This window comes from Podarcis erhardii (genome assembly GCF_964252035.2).
Source record: "Podarcis erhardii genome assembly, chromosome: 11".
Lineage (NCBI taxonomy): Eukaryota > Metazoa > Chordata > Lepidosauria > Squamata > Lacertidae > Podarcis > Podarcis erhardii.
The window spans coordinates 54,488,434-54,502,771 of NC_138501.1; the positions used below are offsets into that span (position 1 = coordinate 54,488,434).

Genomic DNA, 14,338 nt, shown 5'->3' on the forward strand with positions numbered 1-14,338 from the left:
ACACACAGATGCCTCAGTGGGAAACCTGCTGGCAGGGTTTGAGCACAAGAACCCTCTCCCCTCACATTATCATTGCTGCCTTCCACCTTGGAGGAAGAGCCAAGTCATTGCGGCTGGCAGCCATTGATAGCCCTCTCCTCCTACATCAATTTCTCTAATGCTCTATAAAGGGATGCGGGTGGCTCTGTGGGTTAAACCATGGAGCCTAGGACTTGCCAATCAGAAGGTTGGTGGCTCGAATCCCCATGACGGGGTGAGCTCCCGTTGCTCGGTCCCTGCTCCTGCCAACCTAGCAGCTCGAAAGCACACCATTGCAAGTAGAAACATAGGTACCGCTCCAGCGGGAAGGTAAATGGCGTTTCCATGCGCTGCTCTGGTTTGCCAGAAGTGGCTTCGTCCTGCTGGCCACATGACCCGGAAGCTGTACGCCGGCTCCCTCGGCCAATAAAGCAAGATGAGCGCCACAAGCCCAGAGTCGTCCGTGACTGGACCTAATGGTCAGGGGTCCCTCTACCTTTTAAATTGGTGGCCATCCCTGCCTTCTCACTGTCTTTGCTGAAACAGAGGCAGCGTGGTGCAATGGTTAGAGTGTCAGACCTGGCAGAAACCAGCTTTCAAATCCCTGCTTGGCCATGAAGATCAGTGCATGACCCATCACTCTCACCCTGACCTACCTCACAAGGTTGTTGTGAAATGAGGAGGGATAGGACCCTTAAGCTCCTTGGAGAAAAAGGGGGGGCTATAAATGCCATAAATAAAGATAATTTTAAAAATACATAGCCCTGGCTCCTTCCTCCGCCTCTCCCCTTTGCAGCCTCCCTCCTCCCAGTCCATCCATCCATCCATAGAACGGGCTCATGTTTAATGCAAGGTTCTTTCTCTGGAGGCCGGTATTGATTTGCAAATGGACAGGGCAACCCCCCTCGGCCGCCCCCTTGATTGGCAGCTCGCAGGCTTTGTTCCAGATGCCAAAGCGCGCGGAGTTGGGGGGCGGGGGCGAGGATGGGGAGTCTTCCTGCTGCTTCTCCAGCATCAGTCGCGGTACATTGCTGCGCCGCATCCGCGGCTCGCCGTTGCGCTTGCAAACAGGGAGGCGGCAAACGCGTAGCCGGTGCGCGTTGTAAAACCGGCCATTGGAGAAAGCGGGCGAGCGATCCTGGAGGACGAGCGGGCCGTGGGTCGTCCGGGCGTGTTCCCCGAGCTGGTGGTCTTGCACGTGCGAATGCAACCTGCTTTTTGGAAGCTAACCTTGTGTGTGAGAGAGAAGGAGAAGTTTGATCATAAATTAATTCCTCCCGAGTCCTCCTGGCTCTGGGCGTGAGGCGCGATCGCCCCAACAGACGCGTGTCGCCCACTCTGCACTCTTATGCGCGCCGAACTTCTTTCAGACTGATCGTGCAGACTTGAAAGATTCAGTAAGGAAGGTTTGTTTGTTGCATTTGTTTATTGCGTTTATACCCCATCTTTTCCTCCATGAAACTCAAGGTGGCGTACATGGTTTAACCGCCACAACAACCCTGTGAGGTGGTTGGACTGAAAGGTGATTGGCCCAAGATCACGCAGTGAGCTTTATAGCCGAAGGCTTATTTGAACCCCGGTCTCTCCAGGTCCTAGTCCGGCACTCTAACCACTACACCGCACTGCCCTCTCTCCTTAAGGTGACTTCCTTCCCCGGGCTTTCTCTGCATGTGGGCGGCCTTTCTTAGGGGGTAGCTTGCTCCTGGCGCAGCCGCCCTATTCCCTACCCTGCGAATAGGTACTCTGCGCCCGACGATTCTCACATCAACGTTTCTCTGCCTGTGTATGTTTGTATGCATGGGCAGACTCGTGTCAGCATCTCCGCCTCCCCCCGGCAGTTCTGTGGCTTCCCTTCTCTCTCTGGTCAGCGTGGTACGCCACCTGAGTGTCCGTGTCCACATGCGTGTCTACACTCCGTGTTTTTACACGCAAGCAGACGTATTCCGCGTTGCGCGCTGTGCCACGGAATGCACTACTTTTAAGACCGTGTGTCACGCGTGCGCAGTCCCCCCCCCCCGGGACATTTTGGCCAGGATCCTCGTGAGCACTGACTTCGGAGGAGCGAGCGGCCTTACTTCCGAGTAAACAGGCAAAGCACCGGGCAGCGCGTGTTTGTGGATTCGGGGCGCGCGCAACCCGCTGCCTGGCGACTGGCGCTCTCCCTGCATGGCTGTGGCGCCTCCGCCGTCGCTACGCGCGCGCTTTTTGCGCGGTCGCGGTCCATAGCCTCCGCACGCTGTTTGGCCACGTTTCCTCGGGGCCCAAACCGCCCACTTCGCCAGCGCTTACTCCGAAGTAAGCTCGCGTCAACACGTCTTGCAAACCGGCTCCTTCCCTTTGCGCGCTTCCTCGGGAGCAAGCCCTGTTTGCAGCCAGCCACCGGATCGCACCGGGTTGGCTGGCTTCCCCCTGCTCCGGATTGCCGCCACTTCACGCGCAAGTTCCGGAGGCGGGGAGGGGGAGATGATTTTGGAGGTGCCCAGGGGGGGTGCGCGCAGTCTCCCCTCCCTCCCCCCTCTCCTCCCCTCCCCCCTCGCTTCCTCGGCTGGTCACATGGGGGGTGGGGCGCGCGCGGGTGGGGGGGGGAGTTTAAAAGAGCGTCTCCCTCGCTCCGCTTCTCTCTCGTTCTCACTCTCTTCGCAGCCGGTGCAGGGAAGCAGTGCCGCCGCCGCCGGGCGAGCCGAAGCTCCGCCAGGGGCACCGACCACGCCGGGCAGCCGAAGCCGCCGGGCAGCGCTGGCTTGCCGGGAGCCCCGCGGCGGAGGGGGGCGCAGGGCGCGCGCGGTGAGTAGGGCGCCCAGATTGGGCAGCGAGGTGTTGGGGGGATTTTTTTTGGGGGGTGGGGGCGGGCGGAATATGAACACCGACCTCTTCGCGGCGTGTGCAATTGGGGGGCGGGGGAGCGTAAGAAATATATTTGCATCGGCTTGCATGCAATGCTAGATACATTATTTTTTGGAGAGCTTGCACATTGGTTCGTGCGTAAAGCTGGGTACTGTATTTGGGGATGCCTCCCCCCGCTTGGTCGCCTCTCCTTCTCTTTCGCCCCCCCCCCGCGCTGCTTTCCTCTTGCTATGGAAAGTTTTCTTCCCGGCGCGCGGAGGGGCTCCCCACCCCCGGCTCCCCCTCTCCTGGCGCGGACCCCGAAAAAAGGACGTTCAGAAGGGAGCGAAGCGGGAGGGGGGGTCGCTTCTTCGCGGCCCTGTAGAGGGAGGAGGTGGGTTGGGAGCGCGCCTCCAGGGCTTAGATGTGGGGGAAAGAGAGATGCCCCCCCCCACTTTGCTCCGGCCAGACAGCTGAGCGGGGCTTCTCTTCTCTCTTTCCTCTTCCCTCTCCCCCCCACCCCCAAGCACGGGAGCTCTTAGCCGGCGCCGATTGATCGAGCCGGAGCGGAAATGCTCCTCCTTCGGCTTTTTCTCCCCCCCCCCCACGCCCGCTTTTCCTCTTTCTTCCTCCCTTCTCGGATCCTGCTTTCTCTCTCCCCCCCCCCACCCGGTTTTCGCCCCGGCGACTCTGGAGAGAGCAGCAGCTGAGCTGGGCGCGCCTCGGAGCCGCGACCGGGCAGCTTATTGTGCGTCCTGGGGTGGGTGGGGGTCCCTGCCTTTGAAATCGGAGTGCTGCTGGAGGGAGGGGGAGGCATCTGCTCTAGGGTCTGGACGGGGGGGGGGCAGCAACAGGTTCGTGTCCTGCCCGCCCCCGCCCCAATTGTTCCCTTCAATCTCGTGGGCTGCTTGGTATTTTGCAACTTCTGAGCTGGGAAGCGTCGCGGGTGGGGGGGGGGGGATTTTGCGCGACCCTGAATTTATCGGAAAAGGATGCAGTTCAGCACCCGGAAAGGAGTAGCTGTGAAAGAGCGTTTTTAAAAAAGTCATCCTCTCCCGGCCCCTGCCCCCCCCCATATTTTTTTAACTCTATGGGGCATGGAGTGCTTTTATGGGGCTAATGGCATTGATCGCAGGGGAATCTTAAAAGTGGGGATAAGGCTGACTGTCTCCTTGCACCACCCCATCAATTACATGGGTCTTTCCCCAACTCCTAGAAACCACCCCTCCCTTGATGATGATTGTAAGAAAATAATTACACAAGTGTCTGGCACCCTCACTTTTAAAAACAAAAGTTACAATATATGGAAAGAAAAACCTGGTTTCCATACTAGGTGCCCTCAATCCATTAAAAAAGTCGATATATTTGCCCTCCCCACCCTCCACTTACAAGCCCTGAAGTCTCCATTTCTGCAAACACTCTGGGTAAAATTTGCAAATTCCTTGCTTGTTTGTGCAGATTAGTTTTTCTCCATCTCTCGGTCCCTGTCCCCCCAAAAGAGATTCTTCAATAAGGACATAAACGTATATTTTTTGGGGGGTGTCTTGCTAAGCAAGCCCCTCTCCATAGATATTGGGAGGGATGGGACCAAATGCAGGGGCAGATTTTAGGAAGAGGGGGTAGCCATATGGAATCCCTCAGCATGTCAAAAGTGTGCCCCCCCCCATATCTTGTATCCTCCCATCCATGGGATTTTGCAAGTGCCAAACACTGGAGTGCATCAAGGAGCCTTGAGATCTCTGCACGAGTTTAACCTGCTCCTTTTTCCTCTGTCAGGAGTTTTATTTTAATCCTGCATGGTCTTTCTTGTATTGGGAGGTTGTGCTGCTGCTTGTCCAGTGGTGCTTTTTGCAGGGTGACTGGGCCCTGCTTTCTCCTTGTTGCCCTCTGGGGCAAACCCGGCGTTTGGAGACAGAGGGTGTGTGTGTGTGTGTGTGTGTGTGTATGTGAATCCATTGAAATCTGGCATCCTGATGGTCCATTGAGTTGCCTCGAAACCCGGTGGTGGTTCCTTTTTGCAGCAACTTTTGGGGAGCAGAAGCAGTTGTGCATACGGACGGCAGTTGTGCATATGGAACTGGATTTCATCTGCTTGCCTCTCCAAACTCTCTTGAAACTGCACTCTCCTCCAACTTGCCAGGGTGTGTGGGAGAGAATCTGAGCCTCACTGCAAAGGAGGCTGCCTTCTGATGGGAATTGTTTCGACTGCTTTTGATTTTGTACAGTATTGTTGTAGCCAGCCCGGGGATCTTAGGGCGAAGGGGCCAGGGCCAAGAAATCCAATAGATAGATACGTAAATGCATTTGTAAGTGATGTGCAGAGATTGAGGGATTTGGTTGACCTCTGGTCAACCACCATGTCTTCTTGTTGCTGCTCTGATATTTCCTTCTCCTTTCCTGCAAAAATGTTCGGGGATACCTTGCCTTGTGCCACAGTTTTCTCCCTGTGCCGCTGCTCCCAGCTTCACTGTTACATCTCCAGTTTGCTCCTCTTGCCGTTGTGTTCGCAAGTACAGTCCCTGCTCCAGTGTTTCGGCCAGCGGCTGTGATTTGTGTGTTGCATGCTTGAGGTCTGTGAGAGAGAGAACTGGACAGGGAATGATTTGTCTGAAGAGCAAACGTCTTGCCTTATAAATTGTAATGGCTGCTGTTTTTTGTTTTTGTTTTTTAAAAGCCTGAGATGTTGCTACTTGCTACTTGCATTGAAATGAGGGCTCATCGGGGTTCAGTTTTCAATGTGCTTGCTTGCTAACTTTGTGAGGAACTACTGGGTACCTGTTTTTCCTCGTGGTCTTGGCTGGCTGGTTCTAAAGGGTTAACTTCCCAAGGAAAAATACGCTGGATAACTCTGGATCTGCCTTCTCCAAGCGAAAAGCTTTTGCCAGCCTAATACAGTCAGCCGTGGCAAAGTTTTGGAAGGAGCTGTAGTCCGTCCAGTAAGACTTCTTGCGCTAGAAAATTGGTTAATGCAATGGCTTCTTGAATCTCAAATATTTTTGGAGTTCGCGTGTGGATTCCTTGCTGGGCATGGTTTTCCCCCAGCGGTTTGTGCCCATCCTTAGTAGCAGGGTGTTGACCATAAGCCATGAAAGGACATTGCTAGCTCTGCCAACGTCTTGCAGCCAGGATGCCTGGGCCACACACAAGCCCTTGCGGCTTTCTCCTGTGCTTCACAGTTGACAACGGGTGTCACGAAGACCTGGCGGGCTGTATCTTCAAATGCATCTCCCTGGGCGATTATTTTCTCAACTGTAGGAACTGCCTTTGTAGCAGCAAGAGCTGTTCGTGTGTTGGGTGCTGCGAGCCTCGCTTTGAGTTGCTTTCAGCACATCCTGCTGTTCATAATGTTGCAAAAACAGTCCCTGAGATGTTGAGCCATATGCTGTTCCCGGAAAGTCTTTTTCTTTTCAAGGGTGGCCTGGCGACCTCGGAGGTGGCACCCGATAACCCCTCGCCATGCTTGCTTTCGCATGCCACTTTCCTCAAAGACAAAAAGAGAGTTGCTTGCAACAACCGTGCTTCCTAAGGAGCCTTGACAGCACGATGGCAGTGTAGCGTGTTGAAAAACCAAAAGATGAATTGACTGAAATGTGTGGGGTTTTCTTTTTTCTTTTTGAAGTAGCTTATTTGGAGAGGGTGTGTGTGTGTGTGTGTGTGTGTGTGTGTGTTCACAGTTGCATCTGCTTCTTTCAGTGGATTTTCCCTTCCTGCCGGAGCCTTTGAGTAGCAAGGAACTCCCCCAAATCCCAGAATTTTCAAAGGCTGGCATGTGCTCCCTGTGCCTGGTAAAGAACCATGTTGGCTAATAAAAAGCATTCCAGAATATCCTGCTTGTCTGGGGCAGATGGCAGAAGCCCCACTCAGATGAAGCGTTTTCATTCTTTCTCTGCCATGGGGGAATGACTCTTACAACTTAGGAGAAACAGGAACCCTGTGACCAACTCAGGGCTTTGCATATTGAGGGGAACTTGTTCCCGGATCCTTGGTTTGAAAACAAATGCTCAGGACTTGATGAGTAATCGGCTGGTGTGTACAGACACCTAAGCCCTTGTAGTTGAATTTTGCTTGGAAAGCCTCATAAATGTTTTCAGTGTATGCGAGAGAGAAAGAGTATTGCTTGTTTGGAAGCCGATCTTTAATTTGTGTTGCTTAGCTTGAAACTGCTGAGAAAACGGTTGCATTTGCTGCTTATGTTTTCCTTATGTAATACAAAGTCAGTTTTAATCTCAGGCTGAGATGGCATGTAATGAGATAGTCATCTGCTACTCTACAAGAGAGAGAGCTTGTGACCAGCTGCAAGGGCATGATCCGCTAGGAATATTGCCAAAGTGAGGCCTGATGAAACAGAGTTTTGCTCATGCACAACTCCCATTCAACACTTAAATTTTTATCCCCCATTTTCGTTGTCCAGCAACTAACGTTCGCAAGGGGCCTTGCTTGGGCTGGAGACATTTCAGCAGATGGTGCCTTGAGACGATGTGTTGACCATCAAAATGTGACTGTCTTTTCTTAAAATGGTGTATACTGTTAAAAGTTTTCTCATGCAATATTAAACTTAGTTTGCGTATCAGTTTTTATGTTAGTGTTGTTTTTGTATTCAGTTTTGGAAAAGTTACATTAAAAAAAGTTTTTAAAACACTGGGTTTGTTTTTAAGCAAATCTAACTGGGGTGCACAGTCCTCTGGGCGGTTCTCTTGCACAATTGCCATTTGCAACAGATGGGAGCGATCCCTGTTTTTTTGTGTGTCCCAGAGTCTTCATTCCATGGGTGGTTCCTCCTGTGCTTTATGAAAGGAGCTGCTTCATAGGTACGTGTGGAATCCCAGTCTCTCGCTGGAACAGTTCCCCCATGTGCTTAAATGAGAGTGGAAAAGCTTGACGCCTGCAGAGTTTTGCATTCCCTGTGGAGCCCCTGGAGCATGGCCCCAAATAGACAACAAATAAGTCACTCAAGGAACATTTAAACGTAAATTATCGCTCATGAATAAAACAAAATTTGAGCAATTAAGGAGTCCCAGAATGTTGTGTACTGATCACATGAATTTTGAATTAATGGAGAAGCGAGCTTGCTGCTACAGTGCTCCATTAATAACGCTGAAAATGCTGGCAGGCTTTGTTTTAAACAACCCTGTGAGGTAGGTCAGTGCCCCTTTTGCAGAAGGGAAAATTTGAAGGTTTGCTAGTAATGTGAGTCCACGACACAGGCAGGACACAAATACACAGACCGAAGGGCAATGGGTTTGGCGTTTCATGTATTTGTAGGAAACTGGTTACATCAGTGCAGCTTCCGGCCTGGAAGAAGAACACCTGCTTTGAATGCAGAAGGTCCCAGTATCCTGGGCAGCTTCTACAGCTAAGAGTCTTTGGTAGCTGGCGATGGGAAAGACCTGTTTGCTGGAGACTTTGCAGAACAACTGTTAGCCACAAGGACCTCCCCATGATACGTGGTCCCAGGGGCTTGGCCAGTCTGTAGAAAATTGTACCAAAAAGAAATATCCTTATTTCACCTATTTAAAGCACAACTCCTAAGAAGCAACATGGTTCCCTCATCCCATCTGATTCCCAAATGGGTTGCAATTGCCTCAGCTACATGCACGACTCTCGATATGAATCCTGGGATGGGGGTTAAGAAGTTGGACATGTCAATGGCCCCTGCACCTGTAGCTCTGCAAAAGTTGCTTGTGTAGGAGAGAGTAACCTTTGTGTGACTCGCATTGCAGTCACCATGGCATCTGAGTCACTGACCACCTGACATCAGTTGCCATGGGACTTTGCTTTGAAGGGAACGTGAGTGCTGGGGAGTCTTGTGGAAATAACTTGTGATGTGTGAAGAAGCCGTGAGTGTTATCGGTTATCCTACTTTACGCACGGGTTGCTGGTGTGTGTTGAATTTGTACTGGTGCCTCGTGGTGCTTGCTTGACAGGGATAACAGCTGTTTTGGCTGCGTTGTGTAGTTTTGCTAACATGTCCAGATTTTTCTCCATTTTGTGGGTGTCAGCTAACACAAGCGTACAGGTGAGAAAGTGTGTTCTGGCCAGCAAAAGACGTTCCCAGCAAGGCATCTCTCAGGACTTCCTTGACCACTCTGAGGACTGAGAGAGTGTTTGAGCCCTTCTGATTTTCATGGGTTTTGATGGAGAGCCTCAGAAAATCCACCTTCCCTTTATTCTTTCTTTCATTCCAGTCTCCTTACTTATTTGATCATATAGCTAAAGCAAGTCTTAAATGATCTGGGGATCCCGAGTTCAGGGTCCTGTGAAGCAGGAAAGGCATTTGAAACCCCCACCTCAGTTTTAGAAGAAAGTTTTACAGAGAATTTTTATTTCTGTAACAGAAGTTCTTTTATCGTACTGTTCTATTTCAAACAATTCTTTAAAAAGTACCAGAATGCAACTAGGAAATTACTTAAGCACTTAATGGCAGACTTGGAAGAATGTATTGCTGGGTTCCTTCACTGGCCCTTCAGGTTTGTTTATGAAACAGTATTTTTATAAAAGTGTAACTTGTTTGCTGGATAAAAAGTATCCTGTTTTTAGCTGCAATTCCTGCATTGCAGAGGGTTGGACTAGAGGACCCTAGGGTTCCCTTCCAACCTTACTACAGTGGTACGTTGGTCCTCAAACGTAATCCGTTCCGGAAGTCCATTCCAAAACCAAAGCATTCCAAAACCAAGGGGGGCTTTCCCATAGAAAGTATTGCAAAATGGATTAATCCGTTCCAGACTTTTTAAAACAACCCCTAAAACAGCAATGTAACATGAATTTTACAATCTAACGAGAACATTGATCCATAAAATGAAAGCAATAAACAATGTACTGAAGTCACACAATCAGCCAATCAATCGGTAGCTGAACCGGGCTCCACACAGTCACAAAAACAAAACAGAAAGAGCCGCAAAGACAAAAATGCAAAAACAGACAGACCTCAGCGTAACACTCAAATCGGAAGTGTAACACTCAAAACGGAGCACGTTCGGCTTCCGAAAAATGTTCGCAAACCGGAACACTTACTTCTGGGTTTGCAGTGTTTGGGTTCCAAGTTGTGTGAGTACCAAGGTGTTTGAGAACCAAGGTACCACTGTATTCTCTGGTTTGCCCACAGTGGCAGGCTGATGCCAAGCGCTCACTCTTTGACTGGCACAAGCTGCCTGGTGTTTGGGGACGAGGCCATTTTCTCCGCTTGCTGGGCCTTTGGACATTTTCTTTTGTGGTCTGTGGGCATGCAGATCTTTGGGTGGTGGGACCTGGCACCTCTTGGCACTAACATGGAGCCCAGCCTTGCCATTTGCATGCCTGCCAGTGTTCACTGTTTGTGTGCGCTGTTTGCCGCATCGTACTTGACAATCTCCAGGTTGCAAAGAGGCAATCCCACCTCTGTGGAAGACAGGACTGTGCTGAGTGCTGCCTTCTTCCTCTTCCCTTCTGACCTGTGCAAGAGAGTTGGAACTGTAGAAATGTTGGGAGTGCTTTTGGAGTCTCTGGATTTGCATTATTGCCCTGACACAAATGCCTTTTCCAACCAGTCCTGGTGGCTCTCTCTGTGTGTCTTGTGTTCTTGTGTAAAAATAATGTGGGTAGAGAACATAATCAGCAAAGTGGCTTCTCAATTTTGGAAGCTAAGCCTTTTATAGGGCTTGACAGCTCCTCTTCATCCCCCCCCCCAGCTTCCTGGCTCCTATGTCCAGTAGATGTGTTTTGGTTCAGGCAACCCAATTCCAACAGGAGGCCTTCATTTGAGAAGCAAGGCTGTAATTCTGTCGGCTGCCAGTAGGCGGCAGAAGGCTTGCTGGAATTATTTGGGAAGATTTGTATGTGCATCTGTGTTTGGAGGTGGGTGGGAGGCGCTCTTATTTTCTGCTGCTGTTGGGAAGAAAATGTGCATCAGGACTCAGGTCCTACGAGCAGGAAACTTTGATGCTGGCCATGTGAGATTTTTGAGGCAGGAGAGAGAATCGCCTCCTAGAGTTGATGTTGTAGGAATTCTAAGGTCATATATCCATAAAATAAATGTTCATAAATGTACAAGACAAACATGTACATAAGTCTGTAAGCCACATTTCTGAAATAGTACAGGAGAACAATCCTGAAGCCATTTTGACTCTCCCAAATTGACCTCAGATATTTCTCTGCAAGGAGGAAGGAAAAGGGGAAAGCTTTCCAATGGTCTTTGGACTGTAGGGGCTGCTTACACCTCCCTGCAAATACAGTCTGGCAAGTATCTGTTATGCTGAGCACACACTCAATATGTGTAAGAGATTCATGAACTAAGGATTTACCATCTCTGGCCAGGCTACCCAGAAAAGACAATCAGATAAGGCATTATCAGGTATCTTGGCAGACAGGATTTCTCCTGGAGACAGCCTCTTTCTGTGATGTTTGTATGATGTTTTTGGGGGTGGTCTTGAGCTACAGGGGAGGCAATTTCAAAAGTCTATATAAGAGCTTGCACACCTTTGTTCTGGGTTCCTCTCCTCTCTCTCCCTGTGTGTGGGGAGTGTGGGAACCTTGTTGCAAGAGTTTAATAAAGATCATGCTTACTAGCTGCTTTGCTTCTCAATATTCTTTGGTTGGTCTCTGTTATTTTCTCCTACCGATAGAGAACATACATAAGGACTCTATACTGGCTCTTGGATACCCATATGGGATAAAGGAGCAGTTTTTTCTTATAACATTGATTTTGCAGAGAGTCTCATGAATCCAGGACTCTGTGCATCTTAAAGTTGTGGAGCAGAGATATTGTGTGGAGCCACACGGTGTTTGCACAGGTCTGCAGTGACACTTCCGTGCCTTGACTTGTAAGGTAAGCCTTGCAAGTTCAACGGCTGCTAATGCAACAAACTTGAATGGGAAAAATCTTACTTTTAACTGTCAGATTCTTTCCCAGCTTTTCAAAAAGACCTGGAAGTGGAAAAGATCAGTGCTTTTTTCCCTTTAAAGGTCTAATCTGTTTCCTGCAGAACTTTCCTTACACAAACGTATTTATATCCCACCCTTCTAATGTGAAAGTGTTGCTTAGGGTGGCTTGCTGCATTTAAAAATAGCTATTTCACAAAAACAAAAATATAAAACAATTAAGAGAGGCTGGATCCAGCCATTAAAACCAAACAGGAGACTACTGTATCTCTCCTGCCCAGTGAATGCCTGTCAGAATAAAACTGCCTTGACATGCTGATGAAAGACATCAGAGCCCAAGGGGCAGCCAGACTTCGCGGGGCAAGACATTAGCTAGTCTTCCAAGGAGTTATTTTCAAAAAAAGGAGAGAGATAATTTAATTGCTTAATTAGACTAATTGCCCTTGAACTCCATGCAATGCACTGAATCTTTGGGGGCAGCTGGAGAGGGGCTTCAGGGCGTTTTCAAGCAGCCTTGTCTTCCCCTTGTCTAATGATTGGCATTTAAGAAGAAGAACCCTCTGGACCAGAACAATGGCCCATCTAGTCCAGCTTCCTCTTCTCTCAGAGGCTGACCAGGTGCCGGGGGGGGGGGGACAAGTGAGCAGGATTCGAACACAAGAGCAACACTCCCCATTGCTGTGGAGGCAGAGCAGAGCCATTGTGGCCAGGAGCCATCACTAGTCCTCTCCTCCTGAATTGTTCCAGTTCTCTTCTAAAGCTATACAAGCTGGTGGCCATCACTGCCTCCTATGGCTTTTGTGAACTATGAAGGATTTTCTTTTATCTATCCTGTATCTTCCAACCTTCAACTTTATGGGTTGTCTCGTTCCTCCATGCCATGCATAGTTTTATGAACTTCCATACACCACCTCTTCTCTAAGCTAAAAGGTCCAGATGGTGGAAATGTCAGGTGCCATCCTTGTGCCCAGGCACTTGGTCTCAGGTGGTCAAGCCAAGTGTAATAATAATAATAATAATAATAATAATAATAATAATAATAATAATATTTATTTCCCACCCATCTGGCAGGGTTTGCCCAGCCACTCTGGGCGGCTTCCAACAGAATATTAAAATACAATAACCTATTAAACATTAAAAGCTTCCCTAAACAGGGCTGCCTTCAGATGTCTTCTAAAAGTCTGGTGGTTGTTTTTCTCTTTGACATCTGGTGGGAGGGAGTTCCACAGGGCGGGCGCCACCACCAAGAAGGCCCTCTGCCTGGTTCCCTGTAACTTGGCTTCTCACAATGAGGGAACTGCCCAAAGGCCCTCGGCATTGGCAAAATGCGCCTGGCTAATTTCAAGAACGGACAATGGCCATCTATTGCAATCCCCGCAATGTAGGAATCGCAACAAAATTATTCCTGACAGATGGCCATCCAACCTCTGTTTGCAAACCCCCAGTGAAGGAGAGCCCACCACCTTCAGAGGGAGTCCACTCTGCTGTCAGAGAACTCTTAACCACCAGTCAGTTCTTCCTGACGTTTTGTCAGAATCTCCTTTCTTGTCATTTGAAGTCATTGCTTCAGGTCCTCCACTCTGGAGCTGTGGAAAGCAAGCTTGTGTGTGGTAAAAGGTAAAGGGACCCCTGACCATTAGGTCCAGTCATGGATGTCTCGGGTTGTGACACTCATCTCGCTTTACTGGCCGAGGGAGCCGGCATACAGCTTCCGGGTCATGTGACCAGCATGACGAAGCCGCTTCTGGCGAACCAGAGCAGTGCACGGAAACGCCGTTTACCTTCCCGCCGGAGCAGTACCTATTTATCTACTTGCACTTTGAGGTGCTTTTGAACTGCTAGGTTGGCAGGAGCAGGGACCGAGCAACGGGAGCTCACCCCGTCGCAGGGATTCGAACTGCTGACCTTCTGATCTGCAAGCCTTAGGCTCCGTGGTTTAACCCACAGCGTGGTAGCCGTGTTCAAAGCCTCTGTTTTCTCATATCCAGGCTAAACATACCCAAGTATGAAGCAGCCTCTCCCCTCTCTCTGCCCTCCAAGTCCCAGAACTTTCCATGTGCTCTTGCACACCTCCCATTCACTTCAGTGGAGCGTGGGTATTACAAGAACAGCTACATGCTGGAATGTGCCCTGAAACTGTTTCCTTCTGCCCATGTAACCCTGTTACTGTCTCAAAATGCGCCTGTATTCTGGGAGGATGTGGACACCCGCTGTGTATTAGTATTCTCCCTGCTCCCTCTTCCTGCTCTTCCCATTGTTTCCAGGAAGAGAGAGCTGGAGACAGATGGGGAGAGAAACACTGTGTTTAAATAACAGTTTGGGGTCAGTTTCAATATTTATTTTTCGTGAGTTTGGATGCCGGCTAGCGTCTCTTTTTATTTGTTAATATTGTTCCCTCTCTCCTCCTCCTCCTCCTCCTCCCCTTTTTTCCTCTGGCTGCTTGTTTGGTTACACTTCCTTTTATTGGGAGAGCCTGCAGCCCGTCCTTGCATCGCGTTCGGCGAGAGCAGATGTTGGGGTTTTCCCCCCAGCTGCATTTCTGAATTAGTTTGGCTTTCAAATATTGTGCATTCTGAGGCATTGGGTCCTTTGCAAACTCTAGCTACTGCACCCCCTCCCTACCTGGACAGGTAATAATAATACC

The 14,338-nt window shown here is 49.8% G+C and overlaps 1 protein-coding gene across 1 annotated transcript in view; it reads left to right on the forward strand.

Annotated features, from left to right (window-relative positions):
• The first annotated feature begins 2,646 nt into the window (after positions 1–2,646).
• CNTFR (ciliary neurotrophic factor receptor) overlaps positions 2,647–14,338 on the forward strand; it is a 432,009-nt gene continuing 420,317 nt past the window's right edge. Inside the window, exon 1 of the mRNA XM_081881620.1 lies at positions 2,647–2,802. The gene's annotated coding sequence lies outside the window, so the exon portion shown is untranslated. The remainder of the gene's footprint in view (positions 2,803–14,338) is intronic.